Here is a 23,192-nt window from a genome sequence, read left to right as displayed (position 1 = left end):
GCAAAGCAATTCCTCTGAAATGGCTCCACTCATGTCATCTTTCACAAGATAAAAAAGTTATCTCCAGTAATAGCTCTTGTTCTGGTACAGGCCCCTTATCTAAATTTTTTGTTGTTGTTGTTACCGAAGATTGGCCCTGCACTACCATCTGTTGCCAATCTTCCTCTTTTTTTTTTATTTTTCCCTCCCAAGAGCCCCAGTACATAGTTGTAGAGTTGTAGCTCTTCTATGTGGGACGCCACCTCAGCATGGCTTGATGAACAGTGAGTAGGTCCGCACCCAGGTTCCGAACTGGCGAGCCCTGGGCTGCCGAAGTAGAACACTGGAACTCAACTGCTACACCACTGGGCTGGCCGCCCCCATCCAAATTTTTTTAGACAGTTAAGGGAGAGGTGAGATGTTCCTGAGTCCGCTGGGTCCCGACTGCCCTCGGTTCAAAACAATTCACATGCCAAAGTGGCATATTTTGGCGTGGCACACTCTGCTCCCTTTCAAGGGGCAGGGGCAGGGGCAGGGGCAGGGGCAGGGGCAGGGGCAGGGGCAGGGGCAGGGGCAGGGGCAGGAGGAGTTCTCTGGTGTCTCTTATAAGGGCACAAATCCCATCATGAGGGCCCCACCCTCATGACCTCATCTAACTCTAGTCACCTCCCAAAGGTCTTATCTCCAAACACCATTACATTGGGGGTTAGGGCCTCAATATATGAATTTTAGGGGGATACAATGCAGTCCACAGCAAGAGGAAGAGAAGAGAGTAGTTACCAGGCCCAAGGAGACCTTGTAATCTAGGGGAGGATCTCTAGACAGGACCATAGTCTTTGGAGGAGGAATAAATGAGTGACGCCAAACGGAGGCCTGGTGGGAAGGTTGCTGGGGGCTTTAAAAACACCCTGACCTCTCTCCCCTCCTCTCTGATCTCCTTGCATTGGCTGCACCCACCTGGATCCAGAGGGCAAGGATGACCCGGAAATGCTGGCTGAGGGGGTCAGCCTCAGGCACACAGATCAGGGGAGAAAGGAAACAAGGGAATCTGGAAGGGCAGAGAATATCCAGCACAAATGTGATGTGGAAGAGAGAACTTTCTAAAATGAGCAACTGGTAATGTGCAGAACATATGCAAGGAGAAGTGTTAAAAAATAATTTCCAGAAAAAGGTAAAATCATGACTTGCATAGTTATGACAATGAAGATGTGTTAAAGGATGTACTTTACTCGTAAGATAGAGGGTAGCAGATAGACATTAAAATCTGTTTAAAGGGACAGTCAAAACAACACAAAGTAAAGAACTTGAGAGTAAAGGGCTATGGAGATGAATTGCAAATGGAGACTCAAACTGAAACCGAGGATGAAGAGGTTAAAAAAATATTCCCTGGTCTAGAAGAAGAGAATAAAATCTTTGAGACAAGCTTTGCTAACTGCAGCTGTGCATATTCAGCATAATCAACTGTTGTTTAAAACTAACCAGGTCTTTCTGTCCCTCCTTAGTATATGAGTGAGCTGTCTTTCCCAGAAAGTCAAGGTTCAGACATCAAGATTCAGCCTCACAAGGCCAAACGCAGGCTGAAGATGAAAACTAACCAGAAAAGTCCAGACAGTCAACGGAAAAGAAATTCAGTCTTCCAGGCCAAACATAGGCCGGCAGGAAGGTGCCAACCAGCACTGCCACATGGTCCCCCTCCCCTCCCTAAAACCCCAGCACACGCTCTCCCTCCCCTACCTAAAACTCAGATTACAAACCCCTACCTTTTTCCCTTCGAGGAGGTGGATCTGAGTTCTAACTCCCATCTCCTCGTGTGGCTGCCTTTCGATAATAGTAAACCTCTTTCCTTGCCACAAGCCTGGTGTTTCGGTTTTTTTCTTTATTGGCCCTGCTATGCTGCGGTTAAACGAACCTGTGTTTGGGTTCGGTAACAAAACTCTTTCCTTCTCTGGAGGGAGGAAGTAAATTATGATAACTACCAGGAAGGACAAATTTACATATCCATCAGTAATCTACAATTTCCAAAGAATTACTTACTAAAAAGCTCAAAGTCAATGAACAGGGCTAGAATCGGATAACCTGGAAGGGTGTGCGGTAGAAGATGCATAGTTCTCCCTGGAAACCCCGGATTTTTTTTCTACAGGAGAAAACTTAAAAACAGCAACAACAAAACACCCTATAGTTAATAGTCTCAGAGATAATGAAAATACGAAACAAGAACCGGTTGCAAGAAAGAAAGGAACACTTAGAGAAAAACATAATACTTGGATAGTAAAGCCATAATATTAGAAACAAGAAAAAAAAATTAGTTGGAGGATAATGTCAAGAACATTTCCCAGAAACGGAAGTAAGAGCAAGTGAAAGAGAAGTGAAAACAGGCATTCAGTTCAGGAAAGTGGACTAGGAAAGTGGATGAGCTCAGGAGGTCCAAACGTGAATAACACGCGTTTCAGAAAGGCGATAGGGGGAAAAAAATTTTTTTTTTCAAAACACTTTTCCCCACCTAAAGATTGAAAGCAAAATGAACGGGGGGAAAAAAAAAAAAGAAAGTAAAATGAATGAAATTTTCGATGAATGAACTTGAACTTTCAAGAACAGAATAGGTTTCGCCGCCAGTCGTAACGCTTAATGCGTTTTAATAGACACAGACACACAGACACACACAGACACACACACACACACACACACACACACACACACACACACACACGGCGCTACATCACAAAGATAAGTGGATTTGAAAGGAACCGGTTTCCCCTGTAACAGAAAGCCATGATCTCAAGAAATGCACAGGCTTCAGCAGACCGCCAGACACGCGCTAAGGCAGGACAAGCGTTAAGAAGCCGCGCGCGCCGCAGCAACGGGTGGGGGTGGGAGGGAAGGAGGGTGAGGCCGACGTCACTGCCCCCGCCGGCCGCGGGCTCGCCAGTTGACCGGCTGGAGGTCGCGGGAGGAGGGAGGAGCGGACGGGGGCGGGGCGTGGGCTGGAGGGAAGGGCTAGTCCCGTGACGTCACTGGGGGCGGTGTAGCCTATGTAGATATGGCAGCGCAGGGGCTGCTGGTTCGGCATCTGCTGCTTAAACACGATATGATCTCCCGTGCTGTGGGAGCGAGTCCAGGGCTGTTGCTTGAAATTGCGTGTGCTAGCTGTGTGGAAGGGCTAGGGAGGCTCGGGGGTTCGGGGAGCAGAGCGACCGTGTGTGTACTGTGTAAGGCGTCTGAGGCTGCAGCGGGGCGGCAAAAAGTTTTCTCATACTTACCTGGCAGGGGAGATACCATGATCACGAAGGTGGTTTTCCCAGGGCGAGGCTTATCCATTGCACTCCGGATGTGCTGACCCCTGCGATTTCCCCAAATGTGGGAAACTCGACTGCATAATTTGTGGTAGTGGGGGACTGCGTTCGCGCTTTCCCCTGATTATTCCGGTTCGTTAAAAATAGCTTTGACTCTGTGTTCTCGTTGTTTTCGTTTGCTTGGTGGTGTTGTTTTTCTAACCGGCTCCGTGAGCAGAAGAAGCCCAAAGGAGGGTAATAAGCGGGTACGGGTAGACCCGGAAAGGAGCGTTCCGGTGGTCCCTTAGGGACTCCCACGCGGGATTTCTCGTATTTCCTACTGGGCTTTATGCTGGCGCAATCCTGATCTCCCGAGGTTTACTGAACGTATCTCTATCCATACGCGTGCGCGGCTCCAAGGCATCACAGACCTCACCAGAACGGTATGCAGAGTTGTGTTTGGGGGGCGAGGTTTGCGCACGCTCTCGTTTCGAGTTCTGCGAGATAGAAACTGCCTACAACCATTCGAGTGTTATCTGCGTTCCGCAGAAGATGTAACTTGCTTGTCTCGTATAGGTAAAATGGCTCCGGCCTGGTGCCCGGGACATCTTGCCACGTATAAGCCACGCAGGTCAGAACCACAGTCGGACTTGAGTCTTGCCACGATGCCTCTAGTTCTCCCAGGACCATACCGTAGGAAGTCTCGGCAGGAGCCGCGAACAGTTTCTGATCTGCCCCCATCTTGTGAGAGGCTGCAACCAGGCAGCCTTCCCACCCATCTCCTCCCCTTTCCTCCCCTTTAAGTACTGAAACTCTCCTCAGACTTCCTTTCTTGAGTGTCAGCTGCCTTGCTTAATGTCTTGCTTCCACATCTTATGGCCATTGCTAGCCAATTGCCTAGACACCACCCCACCCATCCTTCCCACCCCAAAGCAGCCTGTTCATATTTCTGCCACCAGCTTCCCCTTCCTCCCACCTCTTCTCTCAGGCCCTCTCTTATTTACCTCCACAGGCAGACAACAGGAGCGAGCTCTCAGCCTTGGAGATTGGTTTCCAGGCCTATCAGACACACTGCGGTTGTTACAAAGACATTAGCATTAAGTTCAGGCTGTGCTTAGGGGCGCGACCTCTGGGAGGCCTCCCTTCCAGTCCTGGCGCCACCACTTGCCTTCTGTTTGACCTTGAGCCAGCTCCTTCGGTTTCAAAATAGATTAAATGAGATAATCTAGTGGTACACCTAGCATAGTGTATGTGTGGCTCGTATCAAGTGTGTCCTGATAGGAAACTTTCTAAGATAAGTTTTCTTTCCCCTTAATTGTGAAATATCAAGAAAAGTGTGTGGACTTCTGCTTCGGGCCTTTGTTAACATTTGAATAAATTTTGTGTTTGTGAATGTAGCATCCATTCACAAAATAAGTTGGTATTAAAGAATAAAAAATTTTAAATGGAATTTATGAAACATATGCCCACAAAAGGCACTTGTTCGTAGCAGCTTTGTTTATAATAGTCCCCAAACTGGAAACAATTCAAAGGTCCACCAAGAGGTGCATGAATATGATTGTGGCACTAGATCATTGACTGCCTGGGACAGGGAGTGGTGGGGGGATTGACTGCAAAGCGGGACAAGAGGACACTCTGGAGTAATGGAAATGTTCCTTCTTCTTGAACAGGGTAGTGGTTACGTGGGTGCACCCATTTGTCAAAAGTCATTGAACTTGAAATGGATGCGTTGTATTATTTACAAATTACACCTTAAGAAATATGGTTGTAAAAAGTAATAAGAAAAATCATTCCAAATTTTAATGTCTTACTCCAATTTAATAATAATAATCATTATTATTGGCCTTACAGGGTTCTTTTAGAAAAGTATCTCTCTTGTGAACAATGTGATTGGAAGTTATTCCTTCGTTTTTGTTTTTGTGTCTTTTTCTTCAGTTAAATTCCTGCACCAGTTGATCGAATACTTTTAAACAAAAATAGAACCTCATAAGGCTCAATTTTATAAAAGCATGTCTATATATAGTCTTCTCTCTGTAGATATACCAAAAACGACTTCATCAATATTTACCTAATGTTAAAAGTTATTTTTGAATGTAAGATGTTTCAAAATTTTACACATTTTGTATTTTCTGTATCATTTGAATTTTGTATAATAAGCAGGAATAATTTTTGCAAAAAAACGTGGAATAACTTGGGGCCTGCCGGGTGGCGCAAGCGGTTGGGTGCGCGCGCTCTGCTGTGGCGGCCCGGGGTTCGCCGGTTGGGATGCCGGGCGCGCACGGACGCACTGCTTGGCAAGCCATGCTGTGGCGGCGTCCCATGTAAAGTGGAGGAGGATGGGCACGGATGTTAGCCCAGGGCCAGTCTTCCTCAGCAGAAAAAGAGGAGGATTGGCAGATGTTAGCACAGGGCTGGTCTCCTCACAAAAAAAAAAAAAAAAAAAAAAAAAAAAAAAGAGGAGTAACTTAAAAAATAGATTTGAAGAAAAACCTGTAAAGATGTTAACAGCAGTTAATTCCAGGTGACCGCTTATCTTCTTTATATATTTTCCATATTTTTAAATTCAAAAAAATGAATGACCCAGAAGGAAAAGAACAGAATAGATATGGAAGAGGCATGGGGTAGGTGAGAGGAAAACGTAAAGGGGAGGAAAAACCCAGTTCTGGCAGGAATTGTGTTTAAGTTGAAGATTTGGGGGGAGCAGCTGTTGGGATATGGAGGATGTTTGGGAGGCAGATGGGTCATGAGGATCTTTAGGACAGTTGTATGCCTGTTACGTGATTCCTCCTCAGTGTTTTGTTTTCCCAAAAGAAATACACAGACTTAAATTTCTTGTCAAGCATTTTTACCATTCGTGTTTCTCTTTTATTAGGAGCAGTATAAACACAGTGGTTCTGAGCATATCTTCTGGAGCCAGGCTGCCTTCGGCTCAGATTCCTGCTTTCAAACACCACTCAGTGGGCTGAGCGACTGGACAGGTTATTTAACCTTTCCGTGTCTCAGTTTTCTCATACGTAAAATGAGGACGATGATAGGATATAGGCCTGTTGTAAGGATTAAATGAGGAAACCACATGTACCACTTGTAGACGATGCCTGGCACACGGCACTTTGCAAAAATGTAATCATTGAGCGTTAGCTCTTGTATTTTGGGAGCGACACTGCATCAAGACTGGGTGTGATGAAACCGATTTTATTTAAGTTACATCAATGATACTTTTCGGTGGCTGTGGACCCTCCTAGGGAGAGTGAAGTAATCCTCTCTGACCAGCCGGAATCTCCTGGGCGGGGAGGATCTGGGAGTTGATTAGCTCATCTCTTCAGCTCATTAAAAGGGGAATAATGATCCAACTCCTTACTTCAACACTGCCCCCAATAAAAAATTTACAGTTTTACGGTGGAGGACATTTCTACACATGACACACAACCCAGAATCTTTAGTGACGACTACATAAAGATTTAAATTCAAAATATCAACGACGCACCTTAAAAAGATCATAGGTAGAAAGAAATTGTTTTTTTATTTAGTATAAATTTTTATCAAAGTCCCATATGTCCAAAAGCTTGTTATGCAAAACAGTAGCCCCCCCCATCCCCTCTCACATTTCCTCTCTCCAGGGATAACCACTTCCAACTCCCGTAACCAACTATTTGGCTGTTTATCTCCCTGTCTCTAAATCAATCCTGTCGCCGCCGGGTTTTCAAGTCTTCCACCCCAGGCCCTGCAGACCGGCCCGCAAAGGGAAAAGGAGCTGGCGCCTTTCCCTACCCGCCGCTCATCTCCGCGGGAGCCGGCGAGGCCCCTGACTCGGCTTCCGCCCACGTGCAAACCGACCTGGCCCTGCTCACCCCTCCGGACCCCACCGGGCAAGGAAACTTGGCGAGCACACAGGCCAGCCAGCAGCTTGGCGATTTCCGGCGGAGCCGGCGTCGCGGGCGGATCGGGACGGGGCGGCCGTCGCCCAAACCCAGCGACCGATGCCGCTGCTGGGGTCGCCCGGCTCCTCTCCCGCCCATGCCCTGCTTTCTCCCTTCTTCTGGGCCATTCTCCGCCCCGCCCTGCCTCTCGCCCTTCCTCGGCTCTCGTGTGCGGCCCCACGCCTCTTTCTTTTCACGTCCTCCGAAGTGGAGCCTCCAACAGACGGCCACGGTTTCCCGTCCCTTGTCACCGCCGAAAGTTCCAGAACAGAAACGCGGAGACGCCCCGCAGCGCCCGGAGGAGAGCGCCGTGGCTCGCCGAGCAGGCCCGTCGTCGCCCTGCCCCGCGCGTCCCCACGGAGCGGGAGGGCTCGGGCGTCTTCCCCGCGGAGCCGAGGCGCGGCGGGACGGAGGGGAGCCCGCGGGCCCGGGGCTCGGAGCTGCTCCGGCTCGGCTGACCTTCGGCCGCGGGCCAGGGAGCCCTGGTCTCCACGGGCGCGGGGATCCCGGGCGCGGAGTCCTGGTTCCCGCGGAGCCGGGGACGGAAGGAGGAGAGTCCCTGGAGTCAGGTTCCGAAGTCGAGTGTGACGGCGGCCTTGAGCGTCCGATGGAGACTTAGGAGCTAGAAATTCTGACCGAAATCTCAGTCAGTTAGGATAGAATAAATGAAAATTCTGACTGAAATAGGCCGTTGAAATAAATTACAGAGCTTCCAACTCAGGTCTCGAACCGCCGACCCCAGGACTCAGTCACCATCGCCAATGGCCGCGCCCGCCGCCGCCTCACAGCGCCTCCCGCGGACTCTTCCTCTCCCGGAGACGACGGGTCCGGCGACGAGACGGGCCTTGCGAAGACCCCTCGTGGTGTGGGACGGAGTGGACGCCGCCTCTGCCTTTTGCCCGCCCTCCCCGAGGCCCGAGGGTGACCCCCAGGAGGGGGTGGCACTGGCTCGGTCGCCGGGCCCCTTGGCGGCGGGGCCGGGGCCCCCGAGGCCCAGCGCCGTGCAGAGCTGCACGGGGCCAGCGGGGGCACCGCAGCCTCGGTCACCCGTTACGCCTGCCCTGTCCCTGTGGACCCGGCCCCTCGCAGAACCCGGTGTCCAGGTCCCCGACTCCCGAGGAGGAGACGGGAGAGCGCGGGGAACACGGAGGCGAGGCGCGGCCGGCGGCGGGAGCAGGAGGGCGGCGCGACCGGAGCAGCGCGGAGCCCGCGGGGCTGCCGTCCCGGGACCAGACCCTTCCTCTCCCGACAGCAGGACGCGAGGGGGGGCGCCACTGCTCGTTTGAGGAATAAAAAACAGCCGTCATCCTAAAGGGAAGGCCAAGGTCCCACCGAGATTTGAACTCGGATCGCTGGATTCAGAGTCCAGAGTGCTCACCATTACACCACGGAACCCGCGCGGGAGCCGCCCCTTGCGGCTCCCCACAGTGGGTGGATCAGCGCTCATTCAGCGTCCCTAGTTCCTGCCGACAACCCCAAGGCATTTCTTCCACTCATCCGACGAGACGAGTACGGTTGACCTGCGTGGGTGGTCGACCGTCTTGCTTCCTCTCGGCCCCTCTCCTTGGATTGACTTCTTGTCACTTCACTTCCAGCTCAGAAAATGAGGTCAAATCCACTCTTGCGCTTAGGGCCAGGGAAGAGCCGTTGAAGCCTCCCTCGTAAACCACATATTCTGCCCCAGTTTACCAGAATCTCCTGTCCTGAGGTGAAATTTCTGCAAATAATAGCCTTACTTTCCTTTTCGTTGCCTTCACACTTTTCCCATTGCCCAGAGAGGGCAGAGAAGTCCTCAGGGCAGGACTTGGGACTTCCTGGGTCCCTTGGCCACATAGCACCCACCCATCACATCCCAAGGCCACCACCGCCTCCTACACATTGTATATGTATACTGGTGTGTCAGCTGTGGAGTGGGATTGGGAGGCAGGAGAACTTAACTTTTCTTCTTCATACACCTCTGGGGGTTTTTGTTGTAATTTTTTCTTACAACAAACATATATTTGGTAGATTTACAATACAAAGTAATCAACCATGTTTAACGTTTATATCAAACACCCAGACAAACCAGACCATACTCACCTGCGGCGGCTCAAAATCGACCACATACCTTGGAGGCCACAAGGCAGGGCTCTGACAACCACGAAGTCACAGACTGTTTTCTGAGAGCTTGGCCAAGTCAATTCGATTCCAACCTCTCAATATATTATGACCTCGAAATTGCACGGATTTAAAAAAATGTACACACATCAGGGTACCCAAGAGCACTCATTGCTGGGTCAGAGGGGGTGTGTACCCAAGTTGTCTTAACAGTATATACAGTATTTATGTACACAAAATACCGCCACACTAAATATGTGAACATGTAACTATATAATAGATATAAATTCATATTATATCTCAAAATCGTAATCTGTGTATTTCATTTCCCCTTTACTTCTTCATTCTATCCCAAAGCTACCTCTTCCCTTATGTAATACACAGGACAGAAAAATTAGCATTGACAGGAAAAAAACAAAAAAACAAAGGAAAAAACGCTGCTGGCTAAAAAACAGAGTCAGAAAGACACCCAGTGTTGCTGGAAGAGGTCTTTTGTCCCAAGAGACTGGATGAGGGTTGAATCAAGGAGGAAGGAGGCAGAGGGGCTACCCGTGTTATGGAAAGGAAGTCGTTCTCCTCAAAGTTTGAGGAGATGGTGAAAGTTCCTCCTGGGAAACCAAGAAGTTGAGCGGTAACAAACAACACAAAGCACTCCTCGGGGAGACCTTGAAGCTCAGTCGAGGTTCATGACTGCAAGGAACAGAAATGGACTCTGGCCGAATTAAGAAGAAAAGGAATCTGTGTGAAAGGATGTTGTGAGAACACAGGAGGAACAGGCCAGGAAACCCGGAGAACCGGGCTGTGACAAGGGGCAGGGAGAGAATCGACTGAGGTCAGAACTAGGATGGGTGGAGACACTGTCCTTGAGGGGCGAAAGCGCCTTGAGCCTGAGAGCCCAAGGGGAGAGGTGGGGATGCGGTGGGGGTGGTGGGAGCTGGAGTGAGGGGGGCCAGTGAACAGAACTACCCCGGGAATGTAACAACTCCTCCTCCTCTTCCCGCTCCTCCTCCTCCTCCTCTTCCCGCTCCCTCCTTCGCCCGCTCTAGCCCTCCTCCCATTCCACTGCACACCCCTCTCTCGTCTCCTCTCCACCTTCCCCGCTCTCTTTCTCCTGGTCCCCTTCCCCCAGCCTTCCCGTCCTCCCGCATCTCCTTCTTCCTTCGCGATCGCCCCTCCGCGCTCCTCCTTCCTTTGCACGGAATAAATGCCACCCGAACATCGCGATGGGGTTCCGCGGTCTGAGAGGAAGATGCGAAACTATTTTCCCTCCACGCGAAAAGCACGAATGCGTTTCTCTCTGGTCAGGTCTCTTTGCGGATCTTTGGGGTTCGGAGATTCGATCGGAGACGTAAAAGAAACTTTCCACTCCAAACAAATGGACTGAAGGTGTATTTTATTATATAGAGGATAGTAAAGGTGATAGTCCGCAAACCGATCGGAATAGGTCAAATAATAAGAGGGAAAAATCACCAGCTCGACTGGAAAGGGAAAACATCCACATCGGCTGAGATAGCAGCAGATTCGAATAGGTCATATAATGAGAGGGAAAAACATCAGATGGATCGGAAAGGGAAACACCAGATCGACTGAAGGGAAATGACACGAATCAACCACAACGAGAAACACCAGGTTGACCGGAAAGAGAACACATCAGATCAATTACTTCACAATAAATCAATTACTCACAACATCCACGCCCCACTGCCGGGAGAGTCCTGTCAATGGACTGGGTTGGGCAAGGATCACACGTCCTGGGCAAGGCGTCCCTTCCACAGGTGGAACTCTCACCAGGTCTCAGTCTCCAGCAGTTTATATAAGCAGTTACAGAGTTTACAGAGCAAGCATTCAGTGTTCCCACGCACAAATGGTTATCAGTGGCGTTGGTGCACTGAGCCCCACCCCCTGGCTATCGTCCCAGCCCAATAGTTGTGTACGTGCATTGTTTACCCTGCTTATCCTCCCAGCCCGGCACAGATGGCCAGTCTGCCCCAGGCTGCGGCGCACGAAGGGCCTTGAAATTTTTACACATTGCAACCATCTCCATGGGAGAAGGGCCAGTTCCCACCATGCAGAAAGCAGCTTTTATATTTCTTTTTGTGCTGGTGGCTGTAGGTCAATGGAGCGGCCAAACATGGCTGTACTCACGTCAAGACAGAGACTGAGTGAGGTGGCCCCAAAGTGGGGCGGCTGAGCGTCCACAGCCGGTTCCTTGGAGTCTGGGCAGCGCGGGCCTTAGGATGACCCAGGACGCCCCCCGAGGCGGCAGTGACTAAATGTTAAGGAACCTCTGTTCCAGCACCACTCCCATTTGACCGGCAAAGTTTGGGGAAATGTAATTCGGCTGACATCCTTCCCCTCTGCCAACTCGAGTAAGGAAAAGGCGACCGTTCTCGGGCGGGACCACGTCGCCCCCTCGTGGCCACCTCGGGAATGGCGCACAGGGGTCCGCACAGACCCAGAAGCTGCAGGTACTGGGGAGGCCAGACAAGGTCTGGTCCAAAGACAACCAAACATGCACACAGAAAAACATCCTGTAGCCGGAAGGAAAGTAGGAGGAAGCAGGAAGGAAAGGACATTTTTCAGGGAAAGCATTCTCCCACCCCGATCTGTTTCCTATTCCTTAAAAAAAAAAATACTTTATTGAGATTGAGAATAGGCGCACTATGGACTGCACATATTAAAAATGTATTATTTGATAGGTTTGACACGTGTATGCACCAGTGAAACCATCACCACCAGTGAAACCACCAAGACAGTGAGCATATCCGTCACCCCTAGAAACTACCTTGTGTTCCTTTGTAGTCCCTTCCTCTTCTCCCCAGGTGACCACTGATCTGCTTTCTGTCACTATAGATCAGGTTAGAACGTTAACGGTGTTTTATAAAGGGAACAATACATTATGTACTTCCTTATTTGGTTTATTTCACCCAGCATAATTATTCTGAAACTCGTTGATTTTGTTGCATGTGTCAGTAGTTCATTCCCTTTAATTGCTAGAATTCCAATGGATGGCTCTACCACGGTTTGTTTATCCCTTCACTTGTGGATGGGCATTTGGGTTGTTTTCAGGATTTTGGCTGTTAAAAATAAAGCTGCTGTAAATATTTGTGTACAAGTCTTAGTATGGACATACGCTTTCTTCTCTCCATCCAGGAGTGGAATGGCTGGAGTCCAGCCATTATGTTAGGTGTATGATTAACTTTTTCTTTTTTGATATTTTGTTTATTGATGTTTTAATAGTTTATAACATTGTGAAATTTTGGGTTGCACATTTTTGTTTGTCCATCACCATATATATGTCTCCCTTCACCCCTTGTGCCCACCCCCGACCCCCATTGCCCCTGGTAACCACAGTACAGTTTTCTCTGTCCATGTGTTGGTTTATAGTCCACGTATGAGTGAGATCATACAGTGTTTGTCTTTCTCTTTCTGGCTTATTTCACTTAACATAATACCCTCCAGGCCCATCCATGTTGTTGCAAATGGGACGATTTTGTCTTTTTTTAATGGCTGAGTAGTATTCCATTGTATATATATACCACATCTTCTTGATCCAATTGTCAGCTGAGGGACACTTAGGTTGCTTCCACTTCTTGGCTATAGTGAATAATGCTGCAATGAACATAGGGGTGCATAAGCCTCTTTGGATTGTTGATTTCAGGTTCATTGGATAGATTCCCAGTTGCGGGATGGCTGGATCATAGGGCATCTCTATTTTTAATTCTTTGAGGAATCTCCATACTGTTTTCCATAGGGGCTGCACCAGTTTGCATTCCCACCAGCTGTGTATGAGGGTTCCTGTTTCTCCACATCCTCTCCAACATTTGTTGTTTTTTGTCTTGGTGATTATAGCCATTCTAACGGGCGTGAGGCGATATCTTAGTGTTGTTTTGATTTGCATTTCCCTGATGGTTAGTGATGTTGAACATCTTTTCATGTGCCTATTGGCCATCTGTATATCTTCTTTGGAGAAGTGTCTGTTCATTTCCTCTGCCCATTTTTTGATCGGGTTGTTTGTCTTTTTGTTGTTGAGTTGTGTGAGTTCTTTATATATTATGGAGATCAACCCCTTGTCAGATATATGTTTTGCAAATATTCTCTCCCAGCTGGTGGGTCTTCTGTTCATCTTGATTCTGGTTTCGTTTGTCTTGTAGAAGCTCTTTAATCTGATCAAATCCCACTTGTTTATTTTTTCTTTAGTTTCCCTAGTCTGGGTAGGCATGTCATCCGAAAAGATTCCTTTATGACCAATGTCAAATAGTGTGTTGCCTATATTTTCTTCTATGAGTTTTACAGTTTCAGGTCTCACCTTCAGGTCTTTGATCCATTTTGAGTTAATTTTTGTGAATGGCGATAGCAGATGGTCCACTTTCATTCTTTTGCATGTGGCTGTCCAGTTTTCCCAACACCATTTATTGAAGAGACTTTCCTTCCTCCATTGTATGTTCTTAGCTCCTTTGTCGAAAATTAACTGTCCATATAATGTGTGGTTTTATTTCTGGGCTTTCAATTCTGTTCCATTGATCTGTGTGTCTGTTTTTGTACCAGTACCATGCTGTTTTGATTACCATCGCTTTGTAGTATGTTTTGAAGTCAGGGATTGTGATGCCTCCAGCTTTGTTCTTTTTTCTTAGGAGTGCTTTAGCTATTCTGGGTCTTTTGTTGCCCCATATGAATTTTAGTGTTCTCTTTTCTATTTCCGTGAAGAATGTCGTTGGGATTCTGATTGGGATTGCATTGAATCTGTAGATTGCTTTAGGTAATATAGACATTTTAACTATGTTTATTCTTCCAATCCATGTGCATGGGATATCTTTCCATTTCTTTATGTCATCATCGATTTCTTTCAATAATGTCTTGTAGTTTTCATTGTATAGGTCTTTCACCTCCTTGGTAAGATTTATTTCTAGATATTTTATTCTTTTTGATGCAACTGTAAATGGTATTATCCTTTTTTTAAATAATTTTATTTATTTATTTATTTATTTTTCCCCCAAAGCCCCAGTAGATAGTTGTATGTCATAGTTGCACATCCTTCTAGTTGCTGTATGTGGGACGCGGCCTCAGCGTGGCCGGAGAAGCGGTACGTCTGTGCGTGCCCAGGATCGGAATCCAGGCCGCCAGCAGCGGAGCCCCCGCACTTAACCGCTAAGCCACGGGGCCAGCCCCTGGTATTATCTTTTTGAGCTCTCTTTCTGTTAGTTCGTTATTAGCATACAGAAATGCAACTGATTTTTGTAGATTGATTTTGTACCCTGCGACTTTGCTGTAGTTGTTGATTATTTCTAATAGTTTTCCAAAGGATTCTTTAGGGTTTTCTAGATATAAAATCATGTCATCTGCAAACAGTGAGAGTTTCAATATGATTAACTTTTAAAGAAACTGCCGAACTCTGTTCCAAGGTGGTTATGCCATTCTACATTCCCGTTAGCAGGGTTTCGAGGTTCTAGTTCCGCGACAGCGTCGTCAACGCTCGTTATGGTCGATCTTTTAAATGTCAGCCATTCTAGTAGGTTTGAAGCGGCATTTCACTGTGGTTTTAATGCTCATGTCCCTAATGACTAATGATGTTGGGTGTCTTTACACGTGCATATGTGACACCTGTATATCTACTTTGTGAAGTGTTTGCTCAAATCTTTTGCCTATTTTTAAACACTGTGGGGTTTTTTTTTCTTATTACAGAGTTTTACGTGTTTTCTAAAAATATATTTTGGATACAAGTCTTTTATGAGATATACGCTTTGAAAATCTTTTCTCCCAGTCTGTGGCTTGTCTTTTCATTCTGTTAACAATGTCTCTTAAAGAACAGAAGTTTTTAGTTTGGACGAAATCCAATTTATTGATTTGTTCTTTTGTGGATCATGTTTTTGGTGCAGGAGTCTGGTAGTAGATTTTTGTTTTGCACATTCCATTGCATGGTCTGCATAGATGATCAGGTTGTCTGTGAATAAAGACAGTTTTACTTCTTCCTTTCCAACTTAGATGCCTTTTGTTTCTTTTTCCTGCCTGATTGCACTGGCCAGAACTTCCAGTAAAATGTTGACTAAAAGTAGTGAGAGCAGACATCCCTGTGTTCTTCCTAATCTTAGACAGAAAGTGTTTAGTCTTTTACCATTAAGTAAAGTATTAACTGTAGGTTTTTCATAGATGTCCTTTATCAGGTTGAGGAATTTCCCTTCTCTTCCTAGTTTGCTGAAAGCTTTCATTAGGAATGGATGTTGTAATTTGTCAACTGCTTCTTCTGTATTTGTCCAGATGATTATAGATAGATAGATAGATAGATAGATAGATAGATAGATAGATAGATATGTATGAAATATATTAAGTATATATATGATATATATATCATATATATGAAACATACTTAATATATTTCATATATATGCCATATATGTAATGTTTTTAGTTTGTCGATCAATTTCATTGATTGACTTTTAAATATTGAAACAGTCTCGCATTCTTGAGATAAACCCCACTTACTCATGAGGCATTATCCTTTTTATATGTTGTTGGATTCATTTTGCTAAGATTTTGTTTAGAATTTTTGCATCTATGTTTACCAGGGGTATGGGTCTGTAGTTTACTTTTCTTGTAATATCTTTGGCTGCTTGGGGTATCAGCAGGATGCTGGCCTCAAAGAACGAATTGGGAAGTATTTCTCTCTCTTCTAGTTTTGGAAGAGTTTGCATAGAATTGTTGTTATTTATTCCTTGAGTGTTTGATAGACTTCGCCAGTGAAATAATCTGCGCCTGGAATTTTCTTAGTGGGAAGGCTTTGAACAGCAAATTTAATCTCTTTAATAAATATAGGACTATTTTTGTTTCCTAGTTCTTCTTGAGTGAGTTTGGTAGTTTATGTCCCTCAACAGATTTGTCTATTTCATTTTATTGATTTTATTGGCATAAAGTTGTTTATGATATTCCAGTAATACTCTCTTAAGGTCTATAGCATCTCTGTTCAATACAAATATAATGTGAGCCACACATAATTTTCCCCGTAGCTACACTAAAACCCTTTTAAAACCCAGGAGAAACTAAGTAATGATATATTTTATTTAACCCAAAACATCTAAAATATTATCCTTCTAGCGTGTAATCAATATAAAAATGATCAATGTGATATTTTACTTTTTTTTTCCATGTTAGCTCTTCAAAATTTGGTGTGTATTTTACACTTGCAGCACATTTCAACTCAGATTAGCCACATTTCAGGTGTTTATTACTCACATGAGGCTGCTGGTTACTGTATTGGCCGATGCAGGTCTGTAGCGTCTCTATTAATGTACCCTCTGTCACTCATGGTGTTGATTATTTTTACCATTTCTCTTTTTTTCTTGATAAGTCTAGCTAGATGTTGATCAATGTCATTGATCTCTTCAAAGAATAGGCTTTTAATTTTATCTCTATTGTTTTTCTATGTACCAGTTCAATTTTTTTCTGCTCTCATGTTATTATTTTGTTCTGCTTGCTTTAGATTTAATTTGCTCTTCTTTTTCCAGTCTCCTAGAGTCGACACCTAGATCTTTGATTGGAGACCTTTCTTCCTCCTCTCTCCCCTCAGTAGAAGCACTTTGTGCCTTAATTTTCCTCTAAGACTGCTAGGGAATGTATCAGAAAAATTGGGCTAGTTTGTGCTTTCTTTTCCATTCACTTCAAAATATTGTAAAATTTTCCTTGTACACCACAAGGGAAATTCTTCTTTGACCAAAGTTATTAAAGAATGTGCTGTTAAATTTACACATATCTGAAGATTTTCTAAAACCTTTTTGTCATTGGTTTCTGGTTATTTCCTTGTTGTCAGAGAACATACTTGGCACAATTTCAATCCTTTTAAAATTTTTGAGATTTTTTTTGACAGTTCAGAGTATGATCTATCTTGGTAAATGGTTCATGTGCAAAATGTATTCTGTTGTAGCTGATGGAACATTCCATAAGTCAAGCTGGTTGACAGCGTTATTCAGGTCTTCTACGTGCTTCCTGACTTTTTGGATTACTTGTTCTATTCATTACTGAGATAGGAGGAGCATTGATGTCTCCAATCATAATTTTGGGCTTACCTGTTTCTCCTTTCTGTTCTACTAATTTTTTGCTGTATATAAGCTAATCTGAAGCTCTGTTATTGGGTTAGATACCTGCTTCAAATGGTTATATCTTCTTGAAAAATGATCCCTCTGTCATCACGAAGTAATGTCCTTCTTTGTCTCTGTGCAGGGTAAGAATTTTACAACAGAATGCTTCCATTTTCTCCCTCTCATCCCTTTTGCTGTTCTTGTCATCATACATTTCATTTTTAAATGCAGTATATGCCCCACATTATACTTAAAAATTTTTTGATTTACCCAGTCAATTACTTTTAAAGAGATTAAAATTAAGAAAAAAATGCCTTTTATGTTTATGCACATTATTACCCTTTCTTTCTTTCTTTCTTTCTTTCTTTCTTTCTTTCTTTCTTTCTTTCTTTCTTTCTTTCTTTCTTTCTTTCTTTCTTTCTTTCTTTCCTTCCTTCCTTCTTTCCTTCTTTCCTTCTTTCTTTTTTTGTGAGGAAGATTAGCCCTGAGCTAACATCCATGCTAACCCTCCTTTTTTTTTGCTGAGGAAGACCAGCTCTGAGCTAACATCTATTGCCAATCCTCCTCCTTTTTTTCCCCAAAGCCCCAGTAGATAGTTATATGTCATAGTTGCACATCCTTCTAGTTGCTGTATGTGGGACGCGGCCTCAGCATGGCCGGAGAAGCGGTGCATCGGTGCACGCCCGGGATCCCAACCTGGGCCGCCAGTAGCGGAGCATGCGCACTTAACCGCTAAGCCACAGGGCCGGCCCCACTCTGTCCTTCTTAAAAGGCTTCCCTCAAGGAAAAGTAGTTTGCCAGAGCCAAACCAATGTGGCGGAAAGGAAATACTCAATTCCAGCCCCCTCTAGCCATTCTGTTTGACCCAAGGGAGACAAAAACCTGAGAAGCACTTGTGAAGGTCACAGTCCAGGGGCACAGGCCCACTAGAAGATGGAGACCTCAAACAGGACTACAGAACACTTCCCCTCCTCAACACCTTACCCGCATATCATTAGGGCTCCTGTATAATAACAGGGGATTGCAACGGAAAGAATGACAAGGCTCAGACTCTATTAAAGCAGTCTCTAGGAAACCCAAAGACAACAGGGAAGACAAAACACAAGGACATTAGAGGAAATTTTAGCTGACACCTACAGCTACACCAAACAGTACACAGCCCAACTCCTAGCTAGATAAACATAATACCTCACACTAAAGGCCTATATACCCCAGTTCCTTTTACCCAATACATCGTGTCCAGCTTTCAACAAAAAAAATATGGGGTATGCTAAAATGCAAGAAAACCAGTATGAAGAGGCAAGGCAAGCATCAGAAACAGACTCAGATATGACAGAGACTTGGAATTATCAGATCAGGAATTTAAAATAACTATGATGAATACGATAAGGGCTCTGATGGAAAAACTGGACAACATACGAGAACAGATGGGTAATATAAGCAGAGAGATGGAAACTCTAAGAAAGAATCAAAAGGAAATGATAGAAATCAGAAACAGAAAAGAAGAACGCCTTTGCTGGGCTAACCAGTAGAGTGGATATGGCCAAGGAAAGAATCGATGAGCTTGACGATATATCGATAGAAACTCCCCAAAATGAAAAGAAAAAATGAATGAAAAATTAGAACAGAATATCCAAGAACTATGGTATAATTACAAAAAGTGGTAACATACATAAAATGAGAATACCAGGAGGTGAAGAAAGGAAGGAAGGAAGGAAGGAAGGAAAGAAGGAAGGAAGGAAGGAAGGAAGGAAGGAGAAAGGGAGGAAGGAAGGAAGGAGAGAGAGAGGGAGAGAGAGAGGGAGAGAGAAAGAAAGAGAGAGAGAGAAAGGAAGGGAAGGAGAGAGGGAGGAAGGAAGGAAGAAAGAAAGAAAGAGAAAGGAAGGAAGGAAGGAAGGAAGAAAGAAATAAAAAGAAAGGAAGGAAGGAAGGAGAGAGAGAGGGAGAGAAAGAAAGAGAGAGAGAGAAAGGAACAAAGGGAGGGCGGGAGCCAGGGAGGGAGGAAGGAAAGAAGGAAGGAAGGAAGAAAAAGAAAGGAAGGAAGGAAGGAAAAAGAAAGAGAGAGAAAGAAAGAGAGTTAGAGAAAGGAAGGAAGGAAGGCAGGAAGAAAGGAAGGCAGGAAGAAAGGAAGGCAGGAAGAAAGGAAGAAAGGAAGAAAGAATTACCAGTGCCACTTACCCAGTCCACCAACGTGGCAGCTGCAATTTGATATCTGGGACCCATATAATCTGTGCTGAGGAAAACAGTTGATGAAAACAGTGTGGCAAACCAGATGATCCCTGGGCTGTCATCTTCCTGAGTCTCCTCCTCCAAAACTTCAGAAGTCATGATTTTCGTGGCCTCTCCCAAGTGCTGCTTACCATAAGCGTAAAAATGATCCCCTAAACAGAAGATATGCCTGGTGGAGTGTAAAACGATCAGGGGTGACAAAAATGATTTTCTTGTATGTGCTGCTCTCCACTTGGGATTCATCCTTGATTTTATCAAGACAAGCAAAAGTCTGAGGCCTACCTCCACAGCAAGCCTGAGACCAGTCTACACAGTTCCCCTCATCTCCCTGTGGATTTCTCCCCACAAGTCTCTCCCTTTCCTGGGCCCCTCACCTCTCCCTCCCCACAGGGGTGTCTGCCCGGCCTTGTGGCTTCTCTCCTTTCAACAATTTCATTTCTTCATCCCCACTCCATAGTGAGACGTGGCCCAGTGGTCTGTCCAAGATCCCATGTGCGAATTAGCGACCAGATGACTCTTTGGATTCCAGGGATCTGCCAGGAGAAAGGACAGAAGTAACACTGAAAAAAACCCTCAGAGACCCATCAGATACACTTGTGCTTCAAAGACATAGTCTCTGCAAAGTCCCTGTTCTCACAAATTCCCTGATGTCTTCTACTTGGGATAACCTGAGGGGTTTTAGTCCCTATTTTCCCCCATTGATGTCGGGGCTGTTCCAGGAGGTCAGAACTCTGAAATCACCTAACTTGCCTGAGCAATAGAGTGTTCAAAGTAAGATTATTGTGCACACTGCATTGTGCCGGGAATCGAATCTGGGTCTCCTACATGGGAGGTAAGAATACTACCATCGAAACACCAAAGCTTCCCAACAGCTTGGCACACTAGCTCAAATCAGAAAGAGTCATTAGAAGGACTTGGAAAAGGCGGTTCCAAGATAGATTTTCACAGCGTTCTTTTTGGAAGACGTAGTCAACGAACCAAAAAGACACCCAGAGCAAAGGCTCACATAGGAGATTTACTCAGGCAACACTGTAAAGTTTGGCATTCAAATGCAAATGCTGGATTTGATAAAGCCTAATTTTGAAGTAGGCTCTTTACAAGTGGATAATGGATCTCTGCATAAAAGCAGAAATTCATCCAGTTTCTTGTCTCTGGTCCATATCTGGCATGGACTGATGGAAAGTTCATTTCTTCACTTGCTGACAAGTGCTTGCTTGCCCTCCCGGTGCTTGGTGCCTCCCAAACCCGTTCCTCTCAACCTTGACAGGAACACCAGTTCTTTTCCCCAGTAGGCATTCCAGACGCAGTGACTATTCAGGAAGCTGGACTAGTGGTGTTGTGTCTGAGTTACTCCAGAATATCTGAGTGATAATTGAATTGCTCTCCTGCTGTGACTCTTTTGAGTTCCTGGAAAAGGCCAAGGACCAAATCTTAATTTTATGACAATAAACAAACAAAAATGTACAACCCAAAATTTCACAATGTTAAAAACTATTAAAACATCAATTAAAAAAATCCACTGTAAAAATAGAAAATCTTACTTTTACGTTCTTAGGCCTTTCAGAGACCTGTACGGGAGTGAATAAATGAAAATTTCATTCCAAGATTTCTTCCCCTCACCACACCCTCTGCAGCCACCCAGGGAGGCCGGTTTAGGGAAAGACAATTAGATTAGATTCCGGGTAGATGCTAGGATTTTACTCCTCTGCTTTGGAGGACAGCTTTCTTTTGCTGTTTACCTTTGTCTGATAGTCATGTTTTCACTCTTTTATTCTTTTGTTTGCAATTAGCCTGGTACAGATTTGTACTGCTCTTAATATTTAACCCTTTTCTCTCTACTAACTGCTGTATCTGGAATTTACTTTTTATTTCTTTTATAATTTAATTCTTTTATTGAGGTCGTATTGGCTTATTAACATTGTGTGAATTTCAGGTGTACATTATTATATTTCAGCTTCTGTGTAGACCGCATTGTGTTCACCAATAGTCTAGTTTTTTTATTGATGTCATAATAGTTTATAACATCGTGAAATTTCAATTGTATATTATTGTTTGTCAGTCACTGTATAAATGTGCCCCTTCACCCCTTGTGACAGCCCTCCAACCCCCTGCCCCCTGGTAACCACCAAACTGTCCTCTCTTTCCGTGTGTTAGTGTATCTTCCACATATGAGCGAAATCATATGGTGTTTGTCTTTCTCTGTCTGACTTATTTTTCTTAGCATAATACCCTCAAAGTCCACGCATGATGTCACAAATGGGATAATTTTCTTTTATTTTATAGCTGAGTACAGAATTTACCTTTATAACCAATCTAAGAACATCAGATCCATTACAATTAGCAAATATTAGTATGTTGGGGATTCCTGACACAGTCTCATCTCCACCACTTCCTTGGGTGGTTTCTTTCTTTTTGGTTTTTTTAAAAAGTTGCTTCCTGCCTTTGTTAATTAGACTGGTCTGCTTGGGTAAATTGTCTCTTTTCCTATAGCGTTTTTGGAATTCCATCTCGCTGATCAGTTAATATATTTTCTTGGATCCCAGGTCCAAAGGATGAAGATGATTATGCTCCTTACTTCAGGACATACTATGGTGGCTGCTCTGAGCCAGGCCCTTACTGTCTTTCATTTTCTGTTTATCCCACTCCCATTCCCTTCTCCAATTCCAGAAGTGCACACTCTACGGAGTTTAGTACATGTTCTTTTATTCCATCTTCTCTTCCCATATTTAAAAAAGGGGATGTCTTTGAAAAATATACAGTGCTCTTGTCGGGGGATTAAAAATAACTCTAAGTGTGGGTTGAATCACTCAAAATCCATTCAATCCTCCTTTTAGTTGAAGAGGTTGGAAAACTAAAAATTATACTTCTCAGATTCCCTTGCAGGTTGGGTTCTGGATAGAAATGAGATGTACTCACGAGAGCTGGCAGAAGTGAGCAGAGGCCACCTCCCCACTGCTGTTGCTGGTGGCAAATAAGGTTATGGAACCATGAGCGTTTAGAGACACTGTTAGTTGGCAGTCACGTTCTAGTTTCCAATCACCCATTTAGTGGGTGTGAGAAGTAGTGGTAGAAGCTGAGTTGAAGCTTCCTGATGCCTGGATGGCAGTTAGGGAGGAAAGCCACTGGATTCCATATACGAATGCTTCCACTATTTCTCCAGCCCTGGGGCTGGGAGGAGGAGACAAGGACAAGGGCAGAAAGCACTAGAGCAGAGCAGGAAAATATCATGAATGTTTACACATGAAAAATATAAAGCACGTTTCTGGAGGGTCATATTGTTCGTGGGTACACCATGATTCTCTACTGTTTAGTATTCCCAAGCCTGCTGTGTTCAGGAGATGAATTTGAGATGAGCCATAGATTTAAAAGTAGAAACTAAATATCTAAAGCTCCTAGAATTAAATGCAGGACAATATATTCACGATCCTGCGGTAGGAGAGATTTCTCATAGAACACAAGGCTTTAACAATAAAAGAAAAAAAATAGAGATAAATTGGATTTCATGAAAATAAAAAAAAAGGATATGTTCATAAAAAATCATGATAGGAATGTGAAAAGGCAAGCCAGACTGGGAGAAGTTATTTGCAATACAATTATCTTACAAATGACTCAAATTCTGAACGTGAAAAACT

The 23,192-nt window shown here is 44.9% G+C and overlaps 2 non-coding genes across 2 annotated transcripts; one reads left to right on the top strand and one right to left on the bottom strand.

Moving 5' to 3' along the window:
* Positions 1-3,228: 3,228 nt before the first annotated feature.
* On the top strand, positions 3,229-3,392 carry LOC131405077 (U1 spliceosomal RNA). Its single transcript, XR_009219936.1, has one exon. It is a non-coding gene; the product is annotated as a U1 spliceosomal RNA (small nuclear RNA).
* Positions 3,393-8,488: 5,096 nt separating this feature from the next.
* Positions 8,489-8,560, bottom strand: TRNAQ-CUG (transfer RNA glutamine (anticodon CUG)). Its single transcript has one exon. It is a non-coding gene; the product is annotated as a tRNA-Gln (tRNA).
* Positions 8,561-23,192: the final 14,632 nt, after the last annotated feature.

The sequence above is a fragment of the Diceros bicornis genome, chromosome 4 (genome assembly GCF_020826845.1).
Source record: "Diceros bicornis minor isolate mBicDic1 chromosome 4, mDicBic1.mat.cur, whole genome shotgun sequence".
Classification (NCBI taxonomy): Eukaryota; Metazoa; Chordata; class Mammalia; order Perissodactyla; family Rhinocerotidae; genus Diceros; species Diceros bicornis.
Note: the sequence above shows the minus strand (reverse complement) of the source record. Positions and strands in the feature narration are given on the sequence as shown.